A 6,268-nucleotide genomic window follows, 5' to 3' on the forward strand; every position below is an offset into this window, starting at 1 on the left:
AAATTGCCCCCATCCCCCTCCCCACGTTATATATTATTATTCCAATTTAGCTGTTGATCAGGTTAACGTGTTCTCTCATTTCTGATTGGAGGGGGGATGACCACGTGATCTTAGAACCTACAAATGTGTTACTTTGTAACAGTCAAACGTGGTTATTCCTGGCGTTGATCAACTCCACATCCATGCCACCATTTATTTAAAGCATTGTATTTTTTATGGAAAACAAAAAGCATACAGTGCTCATTTTGGTGTAATCATAACCGAGTTTGACGTGTCGGAGAACGGCCACTTCGTCCCGAAACCATTGTAGGTATCGCTTCTCGGCCTTTTGGCTAAGATCAAGTGTAGTATCTGTTCTTATCAGTTTAATATCTGATACGTCCCCTATCTGGGGACCATATATTAAATTGATTTTTGGAATAGGGAGATGGAATAGGGGCTTGCTCCGTCCACTCCACGCATCGACCTGGTATTGCAGTACCTCCAGGAACGGTGCACCCCCTTTCATTGTAAAGAGAAATCAGACAGAGGAAGCAGAGTTGCTTCGTTGGTCTATAATTGTATTTTCACATTGAGCAACTGTTTGAACGTTAAATGACGAGACATGGGCATTGATGCGAGTGACCAGTCTTGTTCAGTACATCACAACACATCCGGGTATCTCAAGCACCCCGGTAAAACACAAGAGTTGCAGTAATGAACATTTACCAACAGATGGCATCACTGTGCCATCTTACACCCATAACATCTTCCATTTCATAAAATAGGATCCAATTCCATGTATTCAATTCATAGGCTGGTTTTCTCATAGTTTTGTAGACTTTCCATTGGCGTACAGAAACACAATCCACAATAGAAATAAGGAAAGCTGGATACAACGGGGGAACACTACCGATAGGAATGTATAGGCCTCAATCCACACCAAAACATTTGGACTAAACTATTGAATGTCAGATAAATCATGTAAAACAATCTGGTTGATGGTTAGCCTCATATACATGATCTATTTCAAATGTAGAACATACATCTAACTCAACAATAGGGAAACGATGTGTGAGTTTAGCTATTGTCTGCTTCAGATGTATATTGACAAAGGGCACTGATCGATCTTCTCCTCTCCAGCCCTCTCTTCTCCTCTTCTCTGGTCCTATCTTCTCCTCTCCTCCCTCTCTATCTTCTCCTCTGGTCCTATCTTCTCCTCTCCAGCCCTCTCTTCTCCTCTCCTCTGGTCCTATCTTCTCCTCTCCAGCCCTCTCTCCTCCTATCTTCTCCTCTCCGGCCCTCTCTGACAAGCCCCATTGAAAGCAGGCTTCGCGCTGAACACGTACAGACTGTTCCCAAGGCGGTAGCTGTTTGGGAAGTGCGTGTGAGATGACGTCAAAGTTGGGCCAACTTTCTCCATGACAAGATAGCATTTGGGAGAATGCATGCCCTGAGAGTTCTGCTTTACATAGAGACAAAATTTAAACGGTTTTAGAAGCTTTAGAGTGTTTTCTATTCGATAATATTTTTTATATGCATATATTAGCAATTTTGGGGAAAAATATTTTCAGTTTACTATGGGCACGCACTTTCTCCAACAGGGGCAGTATAGAGGTTAAGGTTAGGCGTGAGGTTTGGGGAGGGGTTAAGGTTAGGAGTAGGATTGAGGTTAAGGTTAAGAGAGGTGGATGATTTGCTGTGGTCTGTGAGTGTTGGATGAATGGGAGGGAGGGAGGGAGGCCAATGTGTTGTTTTTAATGGTCCTTAAAAATCGTTTTGAATATCCTCTTCTACTAAGTGCATTGAATAGTGTATTTATTGCATAATCCAGGTCTTGCTTGCAAGATGATATCCTGTAGAACCGTATGATTTGTGATTTTATTATTCCCTTAAATGTATGTTTAGGATGGTAACTGTGTTTATGAAGTAAAGCATGTGTGTCTGTTGGTTTGAAGTAAACTCTAGTGTGTAGTGTTTTCTGTGATTGATTGTTATTACTGAAAAAAAGTGTTGTGTCTAAGAAGTTGACTTCTTGAGGATGAATTGTGTATTTAACCTTAATGGATGGATGATGACCGTTGAGAATGTTTATAAAATCTGTGAATAACTGGATGTCGTGGGGCCAGGCTCCTATTATGTCATCTAAAAAGCGGTAATAGAAAGTGGGTTGATATGGACACTTGGCCAGTGCCTCTCTCTCCCATTCAGCCATGTATATATTGGCGTAAGTAGGTGCAAATGTTTTGCCCATAGCTGTTCCCTCCACCTGCAGGTAATAATGATCATTGAATAAGAAGTCATTACTAGTCAGGCTGATTTCTAATAGTTGTAATATTTCTTTGTCCGGTCTAGTGTTGTCTGGGTATCTCTTAAAGATATTTCTAATTGCTTGTATTCCTGTTGCTGTATTTATGTTGGTGTATAGGCTATCAATATCTATCGTGAATATGTGTGTATGGGAGGGAACAACTATGGGTCCAATCCTCTCCATGAAGTGGTAGGTGTCCCTGAGATAGCTGGGGTGCCTTGTGGAGAGAGGGTTGATGTGATGATCTATATATTGTGAGATGTTGTAGGATTCACTATTGCAGTCTGAGACAATCAGTCTGCCAGGAGGAACTTCAAAGGGAATTGTCCATGTCTCCGGTTCCTTGTGTACTTTTAACAGTAAATAGAATAGTCTAGGTCGTGGGGTGTCTGTACCGTAGAGAAAGTCCCGTTGTTTTGCTGTGATGTAGTGTTGGTCGTAGAGTCTTTTTATTATTGTCCTTAGCTGTGTCTGTGTCTGTGGTTGTATACTGTTTTCTATTTGTTTATAATGTTTGGTGTTTGGTAACTGTCTGTTGGCTTCATACATGTATTGGTGTTTATCCAGTATTACTATTTTTTGAACCTTTGTCTGCTGGTTTAATGATGATGTGTGGGTTGTTTTTAAGTTGTTGTATTGCCTGTCTTTCTACGTGTGTGAGGTTATCCTCCCTATCTGTGTGAGTCTGATGGTTGTGAAGTGTGTTCTTGTCCATTCTGATTAGTCTCCTGATTCTACCATCTATCTGGGAGGTTTTAGGTTCCCAGGTAGATGGTAAAGTAAATGGTAGGTGATTGTCATCTGTGTTGTAGTCAAAATAGTCCAACAGTTTTAAGTCTTCTATGGTATTTGTGGGTGTCCCTTTGAAGTTCCTCCCAATCAAATTTGTTTGGGCGAGGGATGAATGTCAACCCTCTCTCCAGGAGCTTTACCTGTGCTGCTGTGGGTATGAAGGATTTGAAGATGGGGCTGTGGTGGGGGTTGGGGTTGAAGATGGGGCTGTGGTGGGGGTGATGGTGGGTATTTTGAGGCGCCAGTTGTACAGGGACCCTGGACCGGCAGAGGCACAGATGGGGCTGTGGTGGGGGTGATGGTGGGTATTTTGAGGCGCCAGTTGTACAGGGACCCTGGACCGGCAGAGGCACAGATGGGGCTGTGGTGGGGGTGATGGTGGGTATTTTGAGGCACCAGTTGTACAGGGACCCTGGACCGGCAGAGGCACAGATGGGGCTGTGGTGGGGGTGATGGTGGGTATTTTGAGGCGCCAGTTGTACAGGGACACTGGACCGGCAGAGGCACAGCTATATTCGTTTTTTATGGGGGTTCGGATTTGGGAGCTTTGGGGTGTTGCCCATTGTCTTGCCCTTTAACCATTGTCATATGCCCCTTGAATTGCCCTGTCCTTGTCTGTACCCCTTGCCTGGCGCCTCCTGTGGGTGAAAGAGGAGCAGATGTAATTATGTCCCTAAGTAGTATTGATACATTACTCTGTGCTCCTTGCCTGGCGCCTCCTGTGGGTGAAAGAGGAGCAGATGTAATTATGTCTCTTAGTAATATTGATACATTACTCTGTGCTCCTTGCCTGGCGCCTCCTGTGGGTGAAAGAGGAGCAGATGTAATTATGTCTCTTAGTAATATTGATACATTACTCTGTGCTCCTTGCCTGGCGCCTCCTGTGGGTGAAAGAGGAGCAGATGTAATTATGTCCCTTAGTAATATTGATACATTACTCTGTGCTCCTTGCCTGGCGCCTCCTGTGGGTGAAAGAGGAGCAGATGTAATTATGTCTCTTAGTAATATTGATACATTACTCTGTGCTCCTTGCCTGGCGCTCCTGTGGGTGAAAGAGGTGCAGATGTAATTATGTCTCTTAGTAATATTGATACATTACTCTGTGACCTTGCCTGGCGCCTCCTGTGGGTGAAAGAGGAGCAGATGTAATTATGTCTCTTAGTAATATTGATACATTACTCTGTGCTCCTTGCCTGGCGCCTCCTGTGGGTGAAAGAGGAGCAGATGTAATTATGTCCCTTAGTAATATTGATACATTACTCTGTGCTCCTTGCCTGGCGCCTCCTGTGGGTGAAAGAGGAGCAGATGTAATTATGTCTCTTAGTAATATTGATACATTACTCTGTGCTCCTTGCCTGGCGCCTCCTGTGGGTGAAAGAGGAGCAGATGTAATTATGTCTCTTAGTAATATTGATACATTACTCTGTGCTCCTTGCCTGGCGCCTCCTGTGGGTGAAAGAGGAGCAGATGTAATTATGTCCCTTAGTAATATTGATACATTACTCTGTGCTCCTTGCCTGGCGCCTCCTGTGGGTGAAAGAGGAGCAGATGTAATTATGTCCCTTAGTAGTATTGATACATTACTCTGTGCTCCTTGCCTGGCGCCTCCTGTGGGTGAAAGAGGAGCAGATGTAATTATGTCTCTTAGTAATATTGATACATTACTCTGTGCTCCTTGCCTGGCGCCTCCTGTGGGTGAAAGAGGAGCAGATGTAATTATGTCCCTTAGTAATATTGATACATTACTCTGTGCTCCTTGCCTGGCGCCTCCTGTGGGTGAAAGAGGAGCAGATGTAATTATGTCCCTTAGTAATATTGATACATTACTCTGTGCTCCTTGCCTGGCGCCTCCTGTGGGTGAAAGAGGAGCAGATGTAATTATGTCCCTTAGTAATATTGATACATTACTCTGTACCCCTTGCCTGGCGCCTCCTGTGGGTGAAAGAGGAGCAGATGTAATTATGTCTCTTAGTAATATTGATACATTACTCTGTGCTCCTTGCCTGGCGCCTCCTGTGGGTGAAAGAGGAGCAGATGTAATTATGTCTCTTAGTAATATTGATACATTACTCTGTGCTCCTTGCCTGGCGCCTCCTGTGGGTGAAAGAGGAGCAGATGTAATTATGTCTCTTAGTAATATTGATACATTACTCTGTGCTTTGCCTGGCGCCTCCTGTGGGTGAAAGAGGAGCAGATGTAATTATGTCTCTTAGTAATATTGATACATTACTCTGTGCTTGCCTGGCGCCTCCTGTGGGTGAAAGAGGAGCAGATGTAATTATGTCTCTTAGTAATATTGATACATTACTCTGTGCTGCTTTGCCTTAGTGTTTGCCTAATGTGTAGGTGACAAGTTTCTGTTTGACTGTTGGCTGTGTGTGAACCTGGGCTATGATAGGGGTGACTGCTTTAGGAGTAGAGGTGACTGAAGTGTACAAGTTTCTGTTTGACTGTTGGCTGTGTGGTGAACCTGGGCTATGATAGGGGTGGCTGCTTTAGGAGTAGAGGTGACTGTAGGTGTACAAGTTTCTGTTTGACTGTTGGCTGTGTGGTGAACCTGGGCTATGATAGGGGTGACTGCTTTAGGAGTAGAGGTGACTGTAAGTGTACAAGTTTCTGTTTGACTGTTGGCTGTGTGGTGAACCTGGGCTATGATAGGGGTGACTGCTTTAGGAGTAGAGGTGACTGTAGGTGTACAAGTTTCTGTTTGACTGTTGGCTGTGTGGTGAACCTGGGCTATGATAGGGGTGACTGCTTTAGGAGTAGAGGTGACTGTATGTACAAGTTTCTGTTTGACTGTTGGCTGTGTGGTGAACCTGGGCTATGATAGGGGTGACTGCTTTAGGAGTAGAGGTGACTGTAGGTGTACAAGTTTCTGTTTGACTGTTGGCTGTGTGGTGAACCTGGGCTATGATAGGGGTGACTGCTTTAGGAGTAGAGGTGACTGTAGGTGTACAAGTTTCTGTTTGACTGTTGGCTGTGTGGTGAACATTTGATAGGGTGATGTCTCTTATGGGCTATGATAGGGGTGGCTGCTTTAGGAGTAGAGGTGACTGTAGGTGTACAAGTTTCTGTTTGACTGTTGGCTGTGTGGTGAACCTGGGCTATGATAGGGGTGGCTGCTTTAGGAGTAGAGGTGACTGACAAGTTTCTGTTTGACTGTTGGCTGTGTGGTGAACCTGGGCT

General features: G+C 44.4%; 1 non-coding gene across 1 annotated transcript; it reads left to right on the forward strand.

Annotated features, from left to right (window-relative positions):
* Nucleotides 1-312: 312 nt before the first annotated feature.
* Nucleotides 313-503, forward strand: LOC135564994 (U2 spliceosomal RNA). The gene has a single exon (XR_010461321.1). It is a non-coding gene; the product is annotated as a U2 spliceosomal RNA (small nuclear RNA).
* The last annotated feature ends 5,765 nt before the right edge of the window (nt 504-6,268 follow it).

The sequence above is a fragment of the Oncorhynchus nerka genome, linkage group LG26, assembly GCF_034236695.1.
Source record: "Oncorhynchus nerka isolate Pitt River linkage group LG26, Oner_Uvic_2.0, whole genome shotgun sequence".
Lineage (NCBI taxonomy): Eukaryota > Metazoa > Chordata > Actinopteri > Salmoniformes > Salmonidae > Oncorhynchus > Oncorhynchus nerka.